The 22,082-nt window shown below is 45.3% G+C and overlaps 1 protein-coding gene across 7 annotated transcripts in view; it reads left to right on the forward strand.

Annotated features, from left to right (window-relative positions):
• Positions 1 to 22,082, forward strand: part of PRIMPOL (primase and DNA directed polymerase) — a 192,628-nt gene that overhangs the window by 43,259 nt on the left and 127,287 nt on the right. The gene's annotated exons all lie outside the window — the stretch shown is intronic.

Below are 22,082 nucleotides of genomic sequence, written 5' to 3' on the forward strand. Positions count from 1 at the left end.
CACCTTGCCCTACCCACCGAGATGGCCTTCCCAATTGGTTTCGAGCATCAGCTCCTGAGACCTAGTCTGTCACTGTCACCACATCCCTGTCTGTCAACAATGTGCTATCAGACTTTGTCGTCTCATGTTTTAGTGTCAGAAATCTATTAGGCCTTCCCCGCCCCCATCAGTCAGTATGTAGGCATAATTCCCTTGCACCCATACGTCCTGTCTGGTCTGACTTTGTCATTTCGTCTGCTACAGGGTCTCCCGCTTAGGTCACTCAGCCCTGAGCTAACTGATGCATCACTGCTTCTACCTCTTCCATCAGGCCACCTTCTGTTCAATCTCTCTGCTGGCCGTTTCTCCCATGGTCTTTATTGTCCGGAGAGAAGTCCTTCCATCTGTCCCTGTGCCCTCTATTAGCTCCAGCTTGAGGACTTAAGGGCCTGTCACACTAAGCGATATCGCTAGCAATATCGCTATAACGTCACTGGTTTTTGTGACGTTACAGAGATATCGCTATGTCTGATACTTACCTCCGACCGCTCCCCCGCTGGTTATCGCTGACCGCGTGAGAACATCCTGGACCGTTTCTCGTCGTCAGCTTCCTGCTGGGCTTCCTGCTGTGACGACGAGCGACGCATGGACGCGGGTGGGAGGACGTCAGGATCCGCCGCGTCCGACAGGTAAGTAACGACCCCCGACCCCTGCTATGTCGCTGGTGAGATCTGCCTGTGTGGCAGCTCACTAGCGACCACTTAGTGATGTACCAGCGATCCTGACCGCGTCATATCGCTGGTCGGGATCGCTGGTGCATCGCTAAGTGTGACAGTACCTTTACAGTCTTAAGCGAACTTTTTTTTTTTTTTTTTTTTTTTTTTAATTCGTTTATTGAACCTCAGGACACAAAGAATGTACAACATGCAATATTGCCTTATAATAACAAGCATTATACAGAGCATACATGTTGCTGTCCATTGTGAAATATAAAGCAAAGAAATTGCACTCTCTTATTGAGAAACAAGGTAATATGTACGTATCTTTCCAAGCATACGCAAAGGATAATTGGCTATACACTTTTCAGCATGTATATCAATCCAATTTCACAAGCCTTGTCCTATCACTCGGATAATAAAGTCTAACTAACTAAAAAATTCCTAAACTACAACTACCACTACATCAACTAATATCTACTAGTTCCGCAGCCTGGTTTCCCATATCATATTATGTCGCATGTGATGTCTCAACCTTGCAAAGTAAGATGAGAGGAATTCCACCTCTCCCAAATATTTTCAAATTTACCCGGGCATCCCCTATTTTGGTATAACGTGCGCTCATATGGAACAATCGAATTTACCAAATCAATCCAAATTCTAAGGGAAGGACATGAGCCTCCCATCCACGGCAGTGCCAGCACCTTCCGTGCCATAAACAGTGTTTCGCGCAGGAAGACCCCAGTATAGCGATCCCAAATCTCCTCCTCCCATACCCCAAACAAGCAGACCAATGGCTCTAAAGGGACAGAGGGGGTATGTACCAGGGATGTCAGTAGTGAAATCACCTCTTTCCAGTAATGTAGGATAATGGGACATTGCCACACCATATGAATAAAATCCGCATCTGGCAAGTGACATCGCAAACATTCTGATGATTGAAGTCGACCCATCCTAAAAAGTCGCATCGGTGTCAAGTATGATTGATTTTATTATATATAATTGTATAATTCTGTTATTAATAGATGGTGATACTCCGGTCGGAGATTCCAGAATCTCCTCCCACTCCTCTCTTTGCGTATTAGGGATGAGTCGTTCCCACCCTCTCTTAATAGAGCTTATGGCAGATTCTGCCCCTACTGACAGCATGTATGTATATAAAGAGGATATGAGACCTTTGGGACCCTGCGAATTAAGGATTCCTATCAGAGGCAAAGATGAAATAGAACGGCCCACACCCCTACCCCTCATATGTGATTGAAGAGCCGATTTCAGCTGTAAATAGCGAAAAAATTGAGATCTCGAAATATCATGTGTGACCTGTAATTGAAGAGACGTTATACTGAATCCAAAAAACGGTGGATGGGTGATTTAGTAATTCCGGAAAATAGTTATTATTCCACAGGGGCATTTCAGCTATAAAATCTTTAAACCCAATTACGTTCTTGATTTGCCTCCATATTAATCGTGCCAGCCGGAGCAGGGGCAGCAGATGTGGGACATAAGTTTTCTCTAACTCAAGGAAACCTAATGGGCAATCCACTTGTGCAGCATGAAGCAGGTGATTTTCAGAATTGGGGAGGCAATTACCCGGCATCCATGTACTTAAAGCTTTAGCCTGCCCAGCTAAGTAGTATAGGAAAAAATCTAGCAACGCCGCCCCACCTCCCTTCTTTGGTCTTTGTAAAGTGGACAACTTAAGTTTGGGCCTAGTTTTCCCCCATATAAAGGACGTGACCAGGGAATTAAGATGTACAAAAAAGGACCTGGGCACTGCTACCGCACTGTGCTGAAGGGAGTAGCTAAACTTGGAGAGTAATATCATTTTAATCAGGTTAATGCGTCCAGCCACAGACAATGGGAGCCTACTCCAGGATGCAAATTTAACTTTAACTAGTTCCAGCAGTGGGTGGACATTAAGTTGTAAATCAAGCGTGCTATTGTGAGATATGTGGATGCCCAAATATTTAAAACTAGATACAATAGACAGCGAAGAGAGAGCCTCCAGCTGGGGCATCGGAGCATGGGAAAGGGGCAACAGGGCAGACTACTCCCAATTTATATGTAAACCTGAATATTTACTGAATCTATCTATAAGGGATATCACCTGTGGCAGAGTTTCTTCCTCTTCATTCAAGAATATCACCATGTCGTCGGCATATAGGCCTATGGTATCCACCCGACCTGCTATAGCTATACCTTTTGATGTTAGGGGAGGACCTTATATGTATTGCTAGTGCCTCAATCGCAAGGGCGAAGAGGGCTGGGGAAAGAGGGCAGCCTTGACAGGTTCCCCTATGTAATGAGAGAGACTCAGATATAGAGTTATTTACTATAATTCGGGCCTTGGGTTTCATATATAATATTTTGATCCATGTTATAAATTATTGCCAAAGCCATACCTTTACAAGCATGCGGAGAGGAAAGGCCATTCAAGAGAGTCAAAAGCCTTGGCAGCATCTAACGATGCCAATGCCCATTTGTTGTCTGGCATTAGGGAACTATATTGGACTATTGACTGGACTTGTCTGATGTTAATGGAAGTACTTTTACCAGGCATAAAGCCCGTTTGATCAGGATGTATAAGGTTCAATATAATTTGAATTCAGTCTAGTAGCTAGGATCTTGGTGAAAATTTTATAGTCCACATTTACTAATGAAATAGGGCGATAGGATCCACATTCCAAAGGGTCCTTCCCCTCCTTCCTAAGCACTATGATGTTAGCCTCATAAAAGGACTCGGGTATAGAATTCCCTTCCCAAATTCCCCGAAATATCTTCACCAAAAGTGGAGTCAAAATATCCCGGTATTTGTTATATAATTCAATAGGGAACCCATCTGGTCCAGGGGCCTTTCCAGAAGCCATGTCTGTCATAGCATTTTCTATCTCCTCTGTGGTGAACACTGCGTCCATAAGTGCTCGCTGTTCAGGATCTAATGTGGGGAATGACACATCTGACAAATAGTCTAAACACTCCAAAGTGTCAAAGTCACTTTTAGAATCATATAGTGACCTGTAGTAGTCATGAAAACAGCCAAGAATCTCCTTGGTCGAAGACGCCAATAGACCATCCGCCCTACGAATCTGTAATATCGTATTAGAGGTACTATGATGGCGCACCAGATAGGCCAAGAATTTGCCCGTCTGGTTCCCCAATTCGAAATAAGATTGACGGGTAAAGAATAGTTTACGCTTAGATTTAGTGTCCACATGCTGAATGTGTAACCTCTGGGCAGCCAGCCACTCAATCCTGTTCCCACTAGTTTGGTTAGATATATATGTAGTCTCTGAGTCTTTCAGGCATTGCTCCACCTCATCATCCTCTCTTGAGGTTACCCGCTTAATATAAGAGATCGTGGAGGACAAACAGCCCCTCAGGTATGCCTTAAGGGCATCCCAAAATAAATTAATATCTTGAGGTTCCGAGTGGGGCGCGATGAAGCAATGCAACTGATCAATCGTTCTGTCAGGAGGTCCCATCAGTTTTAACTAGAAAGGATTCAACTTCCAAGCTATCCCATTATTTACTTGTCCATATTTGAGTTTAAGGATGACCGGACTATGGTCTGAGATCCCCCTACTTCCATGCTCTATATCAGCCACACACATTGCCACCGCTAGAACCAAATATATAGTTTATGCGTGATAGAGAGCGTTTAGTGGATGAGTGGAAAGTATATTCCCTTAACTCAGGGTGACGCACCCTCCACAAATCCATTCACCTGCCACCCCCCATAAATAATGACAGCGGGGTTTTAGTCGGTGAAGAGGACCCCCCCAGTCACTCCATCATCCAACCTCAATTTATCAAGGCAATTGTTCATGACCATGTTAAAGTCTCCCATACAAATAACATCAGCGTCTGGGTAAATAAGGGCAAAACTCAATGCCTTCTGCAGAATGGATATAAGAGCCGGGGGGGGGGGATTATAAATACACAAGACTACATATTTCCTGGTATTTATCAATGCATGGACAAAAACAAAGCGACCCTCAGGGTCCCTCCGAGTCTCCCTGGCTTCCCATCTGACGTCTCTATGTACCAACAGTGAGACCCCTCTCGAATAGCTGGTGTGGAATGCATGGACAGACCATTGTACCCAGGGCTTCTGTACGCATCGCGCTGTATCCCTGGTCAAGTGCATCTCCACCAAGGCCACAATGTGAGGGAGATAATGTCTGATCTGTGAGAAAACTTAGATCTTTTTTTCGAGGGGTTTTTATACCCCTCACATTCCATAATATAAACAGAGGAGAAAGGAATCAAACCCACTATATGCAATATTAATAACACATATGTGACTATATATAAAAAAATATTTTCATGTGTTTGATTAAATCCCTTCTGAATTAAAGGGATGGCAGACCATCCGGTGTGTATATATAGATCAATAATCTCAGAGATGGATGGAAATGAAATCCAGCAGGGTATGTAATATAATAAAAAATGATAAACATTTTTTGGTAACACAAAAGTCTTTATATAAAAAATTGCCTTTATTAAAATATTGGCACAACATACAAGTGCATAGTTTAAAAAGAAAAAAGGTACAAAACCACTTTAGCAATATATGTATGGAACATCAAAAATATTAAATGTCCATAACATGAGGCTTAATTAATAAACCAGGCAAATAATCACAAATCAAGAAGGTGAAAAAATAAAATATAAGTGTTGTTGTGTATATATAACCAAGTTTATATTAGCAAACATGCTCAAACAAAGTACAATAAACGGGATTATACCTGTAAGCCTGTTATGCTGTGTGGAGTGCCTTTGGACTCGCCCTGACGCGCGTTTTGGAAATAAATCTCCTTAGTCAGGGGGGTTGTTCAATATTCAGTACGTGAGGTTTATTTATACTAGAGTTAATCACGGGCAGGAGACCTAACGGCGCATGCGCCATCGCCGCAACCCAGAAGCCACAATACGGCAAGCGTCATGTGACTGAACACTGCCGGGTAAGAGCTGCGTGTCAGTCACAGACGCCGTCGCCATGCGAACCACCGGCGCGTTGGATAGCGCATGCGCACAGCTCAGTGCCATTGATGACTAAACAAAAATCTAGACGCAGTATAATATGAGGGGAGCAATAACATGTGGAGCAGAGGATGCAATCTCTCATATATGGGACAATGGAAAATATGTTATCTACTGAACCTATTATATATTAGTGCATATTATTAATAAAAAAAATATAGATATATAGTAAGAAAATAAATAAATTAAATGCACAATAATGGGGACATAGTGACATTATAAAAAATGTGAAAGTGTGTATACCGTACATACTTGAGTATAAGTCGACCCCCCCCCCCTAAAGTTGCCTCAAAAACCTGGGAAAACTTATTGACTCGAGTATAAGTCTAGGATGGGAATTGCCGAAGATACTGGTAAATTTAATGCCGCACAACATACAGTATGCCCCCAAAATGCTGCACAGTGAATGCTGGCCCAAATAATGCTGCACAACATACAGTATGCCCCCAAAATGCTGCACAGTGAATGCTGGCCCAAATAATGCTGCACAACATACAGTATGCCCCCAAAATGCTGCACAGTGAATGCTGGCCCAAATAATGCTGCACAACATATGCCCCCATAAATGCTGCACAGTGAATGCTGGCCCAAATAACGCTGCACAACATATGCCCCCATAAATGCTGCACAGTGAATGGTGGCCCAAATAACGTAATGCTGCCCCCAAAGTGATAGGATTACTGGTAATCCTATCATGTTGCTGCCGCTGCCCCTTCTGGAATTTAAAAAAAAAAAAAAAACAAAACACTATATACTCACCTACGTTGATGACAGCTGCTCTTCAGTGACTCAGGCAGAGGGCGCGTGCTTTCCACGTCATCGCGCCCCCTGCACGTCACTGCCGGAGGACGGGAGAGAGCGGCGCGCAGAGATTTTGAACGGGACCGCAGACGAACACCGGGGACCGCGGAGACGAATGGGACCGCGGAGATGACGGGGACCAGGTAAGTTGGCACCGTGACCCGAATATAAGTCGAGGGGTGTCTTTTTCAGCCCCAAAAGGGGGCTGAAAAACTCGACTTATACTCAAGTACAGTGGGGCAAAAAAGTATTTAGTCAGTCAGCAATACTGCAAGTTCCACCACTTAAAAAGATGAGAGGCGTCTGTAATTTACATCATAGGTAGACCTCAACTATGGGAGACAAACTGAGAAAAAAAAATCCAGAAAATCACATTGTCTGTTTTTGTTTTTTTTTCATTTTATTTGCATATTATAGTGGAAAATAAGTATTTGGTCAGAAACAAAATTTCATCTCAATACTTTGTGATATATCCTTTGTTGGCAATGACAGAGGTCAAACGTTTTCTGTAAGTCTTCACAAGGTTGCCACACACTGTTGTTGGTATGTTGGCCCATTCCTCCATGCAGATCTCCTCTAGAGCAGTGATGTTTATTCGGACTCCCATGACAGCACCACGAGAGAGGGGATCCGCCCTATAGGAACAGGAAACCTACAGATACAAAAGGGCGGCACCTCTCCCACGCATCAGTTGGTTTCCTGTTCCTGAGGGGACGGGATCCTACAGAAGATTTGGATCCCAGGCCGGCCAGCCGACACCGGTAGCGAGGGGGTCTCCTACCTCGGCCTGGTTCGGATTTCCTGGAAGACGCCACGGTGGCCCAGGATGGGTGTCACGGCGGTGGCGTGGACAGCAGGGAGCGGCGTCCGGAGGATGTCAGTCTCCAGGAATTTAGCCGCCGCCGGTAAGTATACCCCCCCCCCGGGGATTTCCGGCTCCGGCGGCGCACATGGGTTGGCAGCGCTGTGCAGGGGGCTGCGACCGGGCGCTGCTCCGGAGCTCCCGGGCGTCCCGCGGGGCTTCCGGCGTTTCCGGGGTAGCGGTGACGTCAGGGGGCGGGCGGAGGAGGCGCTTCCGGGTCAGCGCGCCACTGCGCATGCGCGGCGATTCCAAGATGGCGGCGCCCATCGGAAACACCGATGGCGCGAGTTCGGGCGCCAGCTGGGGTAGGGAGCTCCGTTAAGGGGGGGGGAGGGGCGCGGCATGGATACTGCTGACCGGAGGAGGGGGTATTTAGGCGGGACCCGAGCAGGGTTCCTTGCCTTGGCCACATTACTACATGCAGCAGTGTGCAGCAGCAGCAGTGGTGATGGAAAGCGATCGAGAGCAGCAGCGGCAGAAGCAAGGGCAGCAGCGGCAAACATCACTGCCGCCCCTGGATGACCTTCGGCAGGTCAAACAGAAAAAGAAAGGGTCCCGTGACAGTAATGCGGGACGAAGTGACCAGTCCACTCGTAAGAGCTCCTCCAGGCAGACAGGAGCATCGACCGAAAGAAATTCCCCTCGTTCTCCGGTACTTGATTGTGGCACTGGTAAGTGATCTTCGTGAAAGTTCACTCAGTGACGGGACCCCCCTTCTGTGTTTTTCTTTTCTAGGGAAAGAAAGCTACAAGTAAAAATAAGCATAGGGTGAGCCCACACTGGGAGAAATCCTCGCAGCAATTAACTCCTGCAATACCACACTGGCCACTCTAAGTAATCAAATGGAGATTGTCAACAAAGACATGGCCTGTATTAAACAAGAGCTGCGAGGGGTGACTGCCAGGGTGGGGGAACTGGAGGAGCGTGTTGGTGCGACGGAGGATAAATTGCCACCAATAACACGGGAGCTGGGAAAAGCCACGCAAAATATTACAATACTGCTGAACAAGGTGGATGATTTAGAGAACCGCTCCCGTAGAAGTAATCTGCGACTGGTGGGGGTTCCGGAGAGGACGGAGGGGACTGACTCACTTGGCTTTTTTGAAAAATGGCTAATGGACACCTTTGGTAAAGATGTTTTGTCCCCATTCTTTACTATTGAGAGAGCACACAGGGTCCCTACGCGTGCCCCCCCGCCGGGAGCACCCCCGCGTCCCATCTTGCTTAAGCTCCTACACTTTAAAGATAGAGATGCTATCCTGCGCAGATCCAGAGACATTAAGGAACTTGCTATTAATGGGAGGAAAGTCTCCATTTTCCCTGATTTTTCCCTGGAGGTGCAGCGTAAAAGGGCGCAATTTATTGAGATTAAAAAACGCCTACGTGACTTACAGGTGACATATTCCATGATGTACCCTGCTAGACTGCGGATTGATGTGAATGGAGAAACGCACTTTTTTTGATACGGCGGGAATGGCGCTGTCCTGGCTGGATATTAATGAGAGGTCCATGAGGAGGAAGAATACTTGAAGTTCTCCCTTTTTTCGCCACCAGGTGTTGTTACTCCTTTTTGTCTAGGACGCTATGCTGGTATAATTACTACTGTTCATTCCATTTCGGATTCAGGGCGGGAGCTGACCGGATTGCTGTGGACACTCGTTACAGTGACAAGCTGTGGACCCTTCTCCCTGCATGGACTCTGGGCGAGTTTTCTAGCCCTGATTCTCTCTATTTGAGAGAAATGTGCAAGTTACACTTGTGTTTGGGGGTAGGGGCGCTGTGCACTGGTGTGCAGTGCTCCCTCTCCCTCCTTTGTTTTTTTCGTTTGTTGTTGTATTCCCTAATTGTTCTGTGGGATGTGATGTGCGTCAGCCGTGTCGCCCAATTCATTGTACTGAGGGATGGTGGAGATTGCCTCTCTCCCTCGGGAGTGGAGTATGTTCCGATTTCTCATTTTTTAGTCTGCTCTTATGGCGATATCACTTAATATTGTAGCGTGGAATGTTAGGGGGCTCGGGGATGCAAATAAGAGATGTGCTATATTTACTAATATGCAGAAATTTCTCCCGGCTATCCTGTGTATGTCTGAGACCCACATGGTGAAAGATAATATTCATTGGCTAAGAAAGGGATGGGTTTCACATGAATATCATTCCACGTACTCGACCCATGCGCGGGGTGTCAGTGTGCTGGTGCACAGGTCCATCCCCTTCTCATGTACTAAATCAGTGGTTGACCCTGGGGGCAGATTTGTATGTTTGCTTTGCACGTTATACGGTATACAATTTATTTTGGTTGCCATATACATCCCCCCGCCCTATTCAGTCGAACCAGTAAAAAGAATCTTGTCTATTTTGGGTTCCTTTCCCCCTGCACCGACTCTTCTAATAGGAGATTTTAATACATATTTGCATCCCTATTTGGATAAGTTGCATTCGGGAAACATATCAGAGGATGCAGCCTCAACCTCATTTGCTAGAACGTTAGTGGAGCTGGGTATGGTAGATCTTTGGCGTGTCCAAAACCCCACAGCCAGACAGTTTTCCTGCTACTCTAGCTCCCACCACGCTATGTCACGGATAGACCTGGCCATTTGGAATACACTCATGACCCCATATGTACGAGGGGTGGCCTACCTGCCTAGAAGTGTATCTGATCACTCGCCGCTACATGTCACACTTTCATGGGGACACCCCCTCACCCTATCTAGACCTATCTGGAAGCTTAATCCCTTCTGGATCCAGCTTATAGGGGGATCTTTGCATGATGCCATTCTAGAATATTTTCAACTTAATGAGTACTCTGCATCATCACACATAGTCTGGGATTCCATGAAAGCCTATGTCAGGGGCTTATATATTAGAGAAATATGCACACGGAAAAGCCAAAATAGACGCTACACCCAGAGTCTGATCCAGGAGGTGTCTGTTGCGGAGGCTGCGGTGATACTCAACCCGACAGAGGAAACTAAAAAAGCTTTGGAGAAGGCACAGGGGTCGCTCAGGGAAAACCTCATGTCGGCGGCAGCAAATAAACGTTATTTCCTCAAACAAAAATATTTTATAGAGGGGGAGGGAGTAGGACATTTATTGGCCACGGTCATTAGAGCACAGGACGGATCTTCATATATCAATAGGCTAAAAACGGACTCGGGTGGTCCTGTGACAGACAGTGCGGACATAGTGAGTGAGATAAGGAGGTATTATATGCGACTATACACATCAGATTGCAGTCTCACGGAGACTGAGATTGAGCGGTACCTGGATGCGCTCTCTCTCTCCCTGCATTGGCTGATAGCGATAGGGATTCATTGGATCGGGACATCCTGTTGGAGGAGTTGGAGGAGGCGCTTGGTCAGATGCAAAATGAAAAGGCTCCAGGAATGGATGGCCTGCCTGGCGAGTTTTACAAAACCTATGCACCCTTACTGCTACCTAAGCTACTTAAGGTATTTGAAGAGGCTGAAAGGCAGAGGGTCCTCCCGCCATCTATGAGGGAAGCTTTGATAGTTTTAATATTAAAGCCCGGAAAGGATCCAGAGGTTCCGGATTCATATCGCCCGATTTCCCTATTATCAACAGATGTTAAATTATTGGCCAAGGTACTCGCCAATAGGATGTCCCGAGTTATCTCATCTGTTATACAGAAGGATCAGACGGGATTTATCCCAGGCAGAGCCACATCTATGAACCTTAGGAAACTATACTTGGGGATTCAACATAGTTCTGGGGAGTTGGGGGGAAGAGCAATTTTGTCCTTAGACGCCGCTAAGGCGTTCGATAGTTTGGAGTGGGGTTTTTTGTGGGCGGTACTTCGGAAAATGGGCTTTGGACACAGATTTATAAATTGGGTGAGGCTGTTGTATGGCTCGCCGGTGGCGAAGGTTGGGGCTAATGGCAGGGTCTCTGAGTCTTTTCCTCTTGGGAGAGGTACTAGACAGGGGTGCCCGCTCTCGCCCTTGCTATTTGCTACTGCGGTGGAGCCATTGGCAGTTGCAATTCGGAAGTCCAGAGAAATAATGGGATTCAGATGTGGAACTGTGGAGTTGAGGATATCATTGTACGCGGATGATTTACTTCTATATTTAGATAAGGTACATTCCTCGATTTTGCCGGCAATGGAGGTCATTCGAGAATTTGGGCTGAGGTCTGGTCTTCGGATTAATTGGTCCAAATCAGCTTTAATGCCGATAGACCCTCTCCCGGCGGATTTCTCAGATTTGCAGATACCGGTCCCTGTAGTTCGGAGGTTTAAGTATCTGGGTATAATTGTTAGTCCTGCCCCGAAGGATTTTCGGGCTCTGAATCTGGAGCCCCTGTTGCAGCGATTTAGAGCAAAAGTACATACTTGGTGTCGCCTGCCGTTGTCGAATATTGGTAGATCTAACTTAATCAAAATGGTAATGATGCCACAATTATTATATTTGATACATAATTCTCCGGTGTGGATCTGTAGGGACTTTTTTGCAAAAATAAATACATTATTCCGGGAATTAATTTGGAAGAAAAAACAGGCTAGGATTCGCTTGGAGATACTGCAGCGAGGGAAGGAGGAGGGAGGATTGGCGGTGCCAAACCCATTCATATACTTTATAGCCTCCCAGATGCAACATCTTAAGGGTTGGGGTAGAGACGGGGCGTGTGACAATGGTGGTGATATTGTGAGGGAAGGATCGGTATGGAAATATCCAGGGTGCCGGTTGGAGGTGGGAAGACGGCAGATAAATGGGGCACGATACCCCACGTTGGCTATGATTTTCAAGGTGTGGGATAGGGGTAAGTCTCTTTTGAAGATAAATGGGCCTACGGAATTGTGGCCATTGTGGCGAAATCCGGATTTGCAAGAGATCAAAATGCTGGTGGGGTTCGGAAGATGGGAAGATAAAGGGATTTATCTGGTGTCACAAATTTTGCAAAATAATACTCTTAAGAGTTTTGAACAATTGAGAACAGAATTTCACCTCCCGCACGTCTTCTTTTATCAGTACTTACAGCTAAGACATGCATTGGAAAAACAGAGAAGGACAAATCCGGTGATAGTGACACATAATCAAACACTACATATGCTACTTACATCTGAGTCTTCTAGGGGACTTATCTCTGAATTATATAAAAGATTATTACCTGCCCATCTGGAGACATATCCACTGACTGCTGCTAAGAATAAGTGGGAACGGGACGTTGGCCCCCTGACGGAGGACCAGTGGTCCGATATTCTAGAACAGGTCCCTAAAATGGCGGTTTCTGAGTGCCAGCGGCTTTCGCAAATATATCTCATTCACAGGGTATAGAAAACACCCAGCTTATTATTTAAAATGGGACTTAGGCCCAATACACAATGTGTTAGGTGTGGGCAGGATGATGCCCACTTGATGCATGTTATGTGGGAGTGCGGGCACATTGGGGATTTCTGGAGGCAGACCCTGGGACTCATAGCCCAAGTATACCATATCACAATACGACCGTCACCTCGTCTATGTTTGTTGAATTTGTGGGAGGAGGGGGTTGACCCGGACTCTGCAGTGGCCCTGGGAATAGCACGCATCCTGTATCAGGCAAGAAAGATACTTGCATATCATTGGTTGGATCCTATGCCACCAACATTGTCAGAGCTTAAAAATAAACTAAATAATGTCATCAGATTCTAAAGGGGGGCTTATTTAAAAAGAAATGCATTAAGAAAGTTTTACAAAATTTGGCAGCCATGGATGGAGTCACCGGGTCTCCCCTCGGGCGCACTGGTACGGGATGCGATGTTGGACCAGTTGCTGTTGTGCTTGCGATGAGGGGATGCTTGGGGGGTGAAAATAAAGTCTAGTGCCCTTTGTGGCGAAGTAGATTTTGAGTGGCGCGGTGGGAGGGAGCTGGGGTGGATTGGACCTGATATCCGTGGGGGGCGGGGGGGGGCGAAATATGATGCGGAGTGGCGCGGCTGGCGGGGATGGTTTTCCCGCTGAAATGAGGCACTGATGTATAATTTTGATTTTTGTTTATTTGTGGAGCCATGTTGTTTATAGGCTCAATTTTATGCAAATATCTGTGTTTTGAGATTTCTTCTTTTTATTTATTCTTACACAGGAAGAGTTTTACCCTTTAAATAATATTTGCTCTCAATGTAAATTTTACTAGCTATATAAGATGTCATATTCTTTCTGTATTGATTCCTGAATGTTTAATAAAAAAGATCTGATTCAAAAAAAAAAAATAAGCATAGGGAATGCGCACTCTGTGCATGCCCATTACCGGATGCGTGCCTCAAAAGATTGTGCCCCCCTTGTATTCAGCAGACGGTGGCAGATGAGTCGCCTGCAGTAGCGGCGAGTTTGAGAGACATTGTCAGGGTAGAAATGAGGGAAACCCTAAAGTCCTTGTCTCAGCCGCAAAGTTTAAGGGGCGAGGTCCCGGCGGAATCTGATTCCTCGGTAGAGTGGAGAAAAAGCAGAGACTCCCAGGCTTCATCTCCCTCGTCCTCCTCAGGAGAAGAGGACTTGGGGCGATTTTGTCTGCCTCTTGACCGGGTAGACAAGCTGGTCAAAGCAGTCAGAGGGACAATGGAGGTAGAGGAGCCTAAGCCCCATTTATCCATGCAGGATGTCATGTTCGGTGGGCTGGAACAGAGGAAGCGGAGAGTCTTTCCGTTAAATCAAAAGATTCAGGATCTGATCCACAGAGAGTGGAAAAAACCGGACAAAAGAGGGTCGCTACCACCCGCCCTCAAAAGGAGATACCCCTTCGACGATCCGGCAGTAAGTTCTTGGGACAGAGCCCCCAAATTAGACGCTGCCATTGCGAAGGCATCAAAAAAATCCTCGCTCCCCTTTGAGGACATGGGAGCCCTTAAAGATCCCTTAGATAGGAAAGCTGATACTTTCCTGAAAAACACCTGGGAGATGGCGGCCGGGTCCTTAAGACCAGCAGTGGCTTCAACGTGCACGGCCAGGTCCATGATGGTCTGGTTGGACCAGTTGGAGTCACAACTAAAACAGGGTACATCAAGACAGACAATTCTTGGGGCCCTACCGACCATCCAAGAGGGAGCAGCCTTCCTGGCAGATGCCTCAGCGGATGCATTGAGAATGGCCGCCAGAGCAGCAGGTCTCTCTAACGCAGCTCGCAGAGCCCTGTGGCTAAAGTGCTGGCAGGGAGACATCCAGTCCAGAGCAAAGCTCTGTGCGATTCCATGTGAGGGCGAATATTTGTTTGGGACTGTCTTAGACGAGCTGCTTGAAAAGGCGGGGGACGACAAGAAAGTTCCCAAACCTTTCATCAGCGTCCTACCGTCGCCCATTTGGTAGAAGGAGATTTGGCCAGGGGAGAAGGCGCAACTCTTCGCCTGTTAGAGATCGACCCAGATGGGAAGACAGAAGGAGACGAGGTACGGGCTATATGTTTACACGCTCGTCAAGAGATCAAAAGAAACCAAATCAATGACTAGCGGTTCCCGTAGGGGGTAGACTGTCATCCTTCTTCCCGGCATGGTCACAGATTACGAATAGTGACTGGGCGCGTAAGGTAATATCCACCGGGCTTAGGTTGGAGTTTACCCAGATCCCGCGGGACACCTTTAAACTGACCCCCTTAAGATCTTCTCATCTCGAACAAGCGGCTTTAGAAGCGGAAGTCTTGAGCCTATGTCAGAAAAATGTTCTGGTAGAGGTTCCAGAGGCTGAAAGAGGAAGAGGGTTTTACTCTCCCCTGTTTCTAATCCAGAAGCCTGATAACACATTCAGAACGATTATAAACCTTCGTTCCCTTAACGAATTTTTGATTAATCATAAATTCAAAATGGAGTCCATTAATACAACAATAAAAATATTGTTTAAAGGTTGTTTTATGGCAGTCATAGATTTGAAAGACGCGTACTATCATGTACCTATCCATACAGACTTCCAGCAGTTCCTGAGGGTGGCAGTTTCAGTAGAGGGCACAGTACGTCATTTTCAGTATAGAGCCCTTCCCTTTGGTCTCTCAGCAGCACCCAGGGTTTTTACAAAGTTAGTGGCCGAAGTTATGGCTCACTTACGGGAGGTGGACGTCTTAATCATTCCATATTTAGATGATTTCTTGATTGTAGGAAAATCGGTGGGTCATTGTAAATCCCAGATAGAAAAAGCTAAATCCAGGTTAGAAAACCTGGGATGGATTTTAAACTACGAGAAATCCCGACTCCAGCCCTTAAAGATACAGAAATTTTTAGGGTTGATACTAAATTCAGACACTCAGCGGTGCCTGCTACCACTAGATAAAATACAAAAGATACAGGAGCAGGTTCTTCGGGCAATGGATAATCCATCTATGACCCTCAGACAGGCCATGTCCCTGTTAGGTTCTCTAACTTCATGCATCCCAGCAGTAAGGTGGGCACAGTTCCATACCAGAACCCTTCAAAACGACGTCTTGATTAATAGCAGGGCCCTTGGAGGCTCCTTACAAGGTCGGATGTGTCTAAGCCCCTCAACTGTTGCATCAATGAGATGGTGGCTTGAGAGCGAGAACCTAGCGTCAGGGGTGCCCTGGATAACACAGATAACCCGTATTATAACCACAGACGCAAGTTCCTTCGGTTGGGGAGCCCATATGGGGGACATAGTGGTACAGGGCCAGTGGGATTCTAATTCTGAAATCTCATCCAACCAGAGAGAACTATTGGCGATAGAGCGGGCAGTCAAGAAACTAATCTACCTGCAGGGCCATCATGTGAGGATACACTCGGACAACCAGGTAGCGGTAGCATATGTCAACCACCAAGGTGGAAGCCGCTCCAGCGCTCTGATGCAGATAACAGAACGGCTCCTCCAGATAGCAGAGAGAAATTGTCTATCTTTGACCGCGCTCCACATCAGCGGAAAAGACAATGTAAGAGCAGACTTTTTAAGCCGCAAGGCTCTAAGACAAGGAGAATGGGCTTTGAACAAAAATATTTACCGCCAGATTGTCCGCAGATGGGGCCAGCCAGAGGTAGACCTCTTTGCCACCAGAAAAAACAGAAAAGAAAGATTGTTCTGCTCTCTAAACCCCAGGGAAAATCCCCTGGCGGTGGATGCCCTACTGATAAGATGGGATTTTTCTCTGGCATACGCCTTCCCACCATTGAATCTTCTTCCTCTGGTAGTCAGGAAGATCAGAGAGGATCAGGCAAGAGTCATACTGATTGCCCCCTTTTGGCCCAGGAGGACCTGGTTCGCATGGTTGAGGACCATGTCGGTAGGCGATCCCTGGGTACTGCCGAACCTTCCGGATCTCCTCTACCAGGGGCCAGTCAGCCACCCACAAGTAGCGGGACTTCATTTGACGGCGTGGTATTTGAAAGGTCACTATTAAAAAATAGAGGGTTCTCCAAGAACTTAATTGACACCCTCCTAAGAAGCAGAAAATTAACCACCACTAATATCTATGCTAGGACTTGGAAACACTTCCTGTCCACCTTTCACTTTGACATCACAGATGGAATTCCCACGAAACATATTCTGGAATTTCTCCAGAAAGGTTTCGAATTGGGTCTCTCCACAAGCACGCTAAAAGTACAAGTTTCAGGCTTAGGGGCCCTGTTTGCAGCTGATATTGCAAAAGATTATTGGGTAGCAAGGTTCATCAGAGCAGCGGCCAGATCGAGACCTATACACAAAGACAGATGCGTACCGTGGGACTTAAACTTAGTCCTTACAGCCATGACAGAAAGTCCGTTTGAACCTTTAGATTCCGCCTCACTAAAGATTATATCCCTTAAAACAGCATTCCTGGTAGCAATAACATCCGCACGTAGGGTGAGCGACATACAGGCACTCTCCAGATTGCCTCCTTACACAGAGTTCTTACAGGATAGAGTGATCCTAAGGCCAGATCCAGCATACCTTCCCAAGGTAGCAACACAATTCCACAGGACACAGGAGATAGTTCTGCCTTCCTTCCTCCCTAACCCAACCAACCCTAAAGAGCAGAAACTCCAGGCGTTAGATATTAGAAGATGCTTACTGACATATTTAGCAGCCACGGATCCTTGGAAGAAGGAGAACGCATTATTCCTATCCTTCCAAGGTTCCAGGAAAGGATACAGAGTATCAAAACGCACATTAGCAAGGTGGATTAGGGAGGCTATCTCTCTTGCCTACACAGCAGGTGGCGGTCCGGCTCCACAGAACCTGAGGGCACATTCCACTCGGGCCATGGCATCATCCTGGGCGGAGAGATCTGGAGTATCAATTGATCAAATATGTAAGGCGGCCACCTGGTCATCTCCTTCCACCTTTTTTAACCACTATCGGTTAGACATGGGTGCCTCCTCAGACCTCACCTTCGGGCTAAGGGTGCTGCAGGCTGTAGTCCCTCCCTAAGTTAGTTTACATCTCTGTAATTCTCTCGTGGTGCTGTCATGGGAGTCCGAATAAAGTATTAAGTTACGTACCGGTAACGGTATTTTTCGGAAGCCCATGACAGCACCCTTAGTTCCCTCCCTTGTTCACGTATAGGGGTGCACTCCTTTAGAAGATTGTTCATAGAATCACCATATGTGGGAGATGGTATGAAATAATTCGGTTAAATAGGGTAGATAGGTTGTATATATCATATGTTGTGTACTAACCATGGTAGCCTCTCAAGCTATGTAATCCAACTGATGCGTGGGAGAGGTGCCGCCCTTTTGTATCTGTAGGTTTCCTGTTCCTATAGGGCGGATCCCCTCTCTCGTGGTGCTGTCATGGGCTTCCGAAAAATACCGTTACCGGTACGTAACTTAATACTTTTTGGCTTTTCGCTTGGCAACACGGACTTTCAACTCCCTCCAAAGGTTTTCTATAGGGTTGAAATCTGGAGACTGGCTAGGCCACTCCAGGACCTTGAAATGCTTCTTACGAAGCCACTCCTTCGTTGCCCTGGCGGTGTGCTTTGGATCATTGTCATGTTGAAAGACCCAGCCACGTTTCATCTTCAAGGCCCTTGCTGATGGAAGGAGGTTTGCACTCAAAATCTCACGATACATGGCCCCATTCATTCTTTCATGTACCCGGATCAGTCATCCTGGCCCCTTTGCAGAGAAACAGCCCCAAAGCATGATGTTTCCACCACCATGCTTTACAGTAGGTATGGTGTTTGACGGATGCAACTCGGTATTCTTTTTCCTCCAAACACGACAAGTTGTGTTTCTACCAAACAGTTCCAGTTTGGTTTCATCAGACCATAGGACATTCTCCCAAAACTCCTCTGGATCATCCAAATGCTCTCTAGCAAACTTCAGACGGGCCCGGACATGTACAGGTGTAAGCAGTGGGACACGTCTGGCACTGCAGGATCTGAGTCCATGGTGGCGTAGTGTGTTACTTATGGTAGGCCTTGTTACATTGGTCCCAGCTCTCTGCAGTTCATTCGCTAGGTCCCCCCGCGTGGTTCTGGGATTTTTGCTCACCGTTCTTGTGATCATTCTGACCCCACGGGGTGGGATTTTGCGTGGAGCACCAGATCGAGGGAGATTATCAGTGGTCTTGTATGTCTTCCATTTTCTAATTATTGCTCCCACAGTTGATTTCTTCACTCCAAGCTGGTTGGCTATTGCAGATTCAGTCTTCCCAGCCTGGTGCAGGGCTACAATTTTGTTTCTGGTGTCCTTTGACAGCTCTTTGGTCTTCACCATAGTGGAATTTGGAGTCAGACTGTTTGAGGGTGTGCACAGGTGTCTTTTTATACTGATAACAAGTTTAAACAGGTGCCATTACTACAGGTAATGAGTGGAGGAAAGAGGAGACGCTTAAAGAAGAAGTTACAGGTCTGTGAGAGCCAGAAATCTTGATTGCTTGTTTCTGACCAAATACTTATTTTCCACCCTAATATGCAAATAAAATGAAAAAAAAACAGACAATGTGATTTTCTGGATTTTTTTTTCTCAGTTTGTCTCCCATAGTTGAGGTCTACCTATGATGTAAATTACAGATGCCTCTCATCTTTTTAAGTGGTGGAACTTGCACTATTGCTGACTGACTAAATACTTTTTTGCCCCACTGTATATACGGTGTATTATAAAGAAACATATATGTATATCAGAATATATGAATATCAACATACACTATAATAAGGATAGTAACACATCCTAACCCATTTTATATCAGGCATTTAGTGCACAGGTACAAATCAATTATTGGTGCATATAATATAATAGACTCAATAATGCCCAAAACAATTCCTAATAGTGATGGATGTGATGTACATTATATATAAAAATGAATATTATTGTATAATTATAGAAATGTGCATAGAATCACAATGTATATATCAAATGTGACGTGAAAATCATAATATATATGGTAATACAGTTGTGACCAAAAGTATTGACACCCCTGCAATTTTGTCAGATAATACTCAGTTTCTTCCTGAAAATGATTGCAAACACAAATTCTTTGGTGGTATTATCTTCATTTAATTTGTCTTAAATGAAAAAACACAAAAGAGAATGAAGCAAAAAGCAAAACATTGATCATTTCACACAAAACTCCTAAAATGGGCCAGACAAAAGTATTGGCACCCTCAGCCTAATACTTGGTTGCACAACCTTTAGCCAAAATAACTGCGACCAACCGCTTCCGGTAACCATCAATGAGTTTCTTACAATGCTCTGCTGGAATTTTAGACCATTCTTCTTTGGCAAACTGCTCCAGGTCCCTGATATCTCCACAGATGTTCTATGGGATTCAGGTCTGGACTCATTGCTGGCCACCTTAGAAGTCTCCAGTGCTTTCTCTCAAACCATTTTCTAGTGCTTTTTGAAGTGTGTTTTGGGTCATTGTCCTGCTGGAAGACCCATGACCTCTGAGGGAGACCCAGCTTTCTCACACTGGGCCCTACATTATGCTGCAAAATTTGTTGGTAGTCTTCAGACTTTATAATGCCATGCACACGGTCCAGCAGTCCAGTGCCAGAGGCAGCAAAGCAACCCCAAAACATCAGGGAACCTCCGCCATGTTTGACTGTAGAGACCGTGTTTTTTTCTTTGAATGCCTCTTTTTTTTTTTTTTTTTTTCTCCTGTAAACTCTGTTGCTGCCTTTGCCCAGAAAGCTCTTCTTTTGTCTCCTCTGACCAGAGAACATTCTTCCAAAACGTTTTAGGCTTTTTCAGGTAAGTTTTGGCAAACTCCAGCCTGGCTTTTTTATGTCTCGGGGTAAGAAGTGGGGTCTTCCTGGGTCTCCTACCATACAGTCCCTTTTCATTCAGACGCCGACTGATAGTACGGGTTGACACTGTTGTACCCTCGGACTGCAGGGCAGCTTGAACTTGTTTGGATGTTAGTCGAGGTTCTTTATCCAACAGCCGCACAATCTTGCGTTGAAATCTCTTGTCAATTTTTATTTTCCGTCCACATCTAGGGAGGTTAGCCACAGTGCCATGGGCTTTAAACTTCTTGATGACACTGCGCACGGTAGACACAGGAACACTCAGGTCTTTGGAGATGGACTTGTAGCCTTGAGATTGCTCATGCTTCCTCACAATTTGGTTTCTCAAGTCCTCAGACAGTTCTTTGGTCTTCTTTCTTTTCTCCATGCTCAATGTGGTACACACAAGGACACAGGACAGAGGTTGAGTCAACTTTAATCCGTGTCAACTGGCTGCAAGATTGATTTAGTTATTGCCAACACCTGTTAGGTGCCACAGGTAAGTTACAGGTGCTGTTAATTACACAAATTAGAGAAGCATCACATGATTTTTCGAACAGTGCCAATACTTTTGTCCACCCTCTTTTTTTATGTTTGGTGTGGAATTATATCCAATTTGGCTTTAGGACAATTCTTTTTGTGTTTTTTCATTTAAGACAAATTAAATGAAGATAATAATACCAAAGAATTTGTGTTTGCAGTCATTTTCAGGAAGAAACTGAGTATTATGTGACAGAATTGCAGGGGTGTCAATACTTTTGGTCACAACTGTATAACCAATTTAGTATACCTATCAATCACAAAAAAGAAAAATTTTTTTTTTTATATATATATATATATATATATATATTTAAATCTAAAAAAAGGGGGGGGAAAAAATGGAAAATAATAATAAAAACAATAATATACATATAAATATATGTTTTAGAGACATTTTTCTTGCTTCTTCCTTCCACCACAATGTGCCTTCAAACAGATTTGTTTAGGAAACAAACTGCTGTTAACTCCCTCCTTCATGCATCATCTTCCCACCCTCGTACTTTCTATTCCAATCGGCAATTTTTACGTCTTAGATGTATCTGTTCTACAGAAATAGATTTTTTTAAACAAGCTGATTTATTGACAGAAAGATTCTTGGAACGGGGCTATAGTAGACGCTCCATAAAAGGGCATTTAATAGAGCAATACATATGTCCCGCAGTAGTGCACTTTATGACAATAACAAAAATACAATAAGATCAATTGAAGTAGTTAGATATATCACTAAATATAATGGCCAAAATGAACAACTTAGATTTTACTTAAATAAATTTTGACCTATTTTGAAAGCTGATCCCATTCTTTCGAAATATATTGGAGATCATCCAAATATTACATTTCGTAGATCACCCAACCTTGGCGATGGTCTAGTGAAAAGTCACTATACCCAGGAACCAGTAATCAATTTCATCACACAACACACACAAGCCACAGGTTGTAAACTATGTGGACTGTGTGTAGCTTGTCCCAGTATTGTCAGAACACATACTTTTACGAGTTCTGACAATG

Source organism: Dendrobates tinctorius, unplaced genomic scaffold, assembly GCF_039654945.1.
Source record: "Dendrobates tinctorius isolate UK_male_01 unplaced genomic scaffold, ASM3965494v1 ptg000008l, whole genome shotgun sequence".
NCBI lineage: Eukaryota > Metazoa > Chordata > Amphibia > Anura > Dendrobatidae > Dendrobates > Dendrobates tinctorius.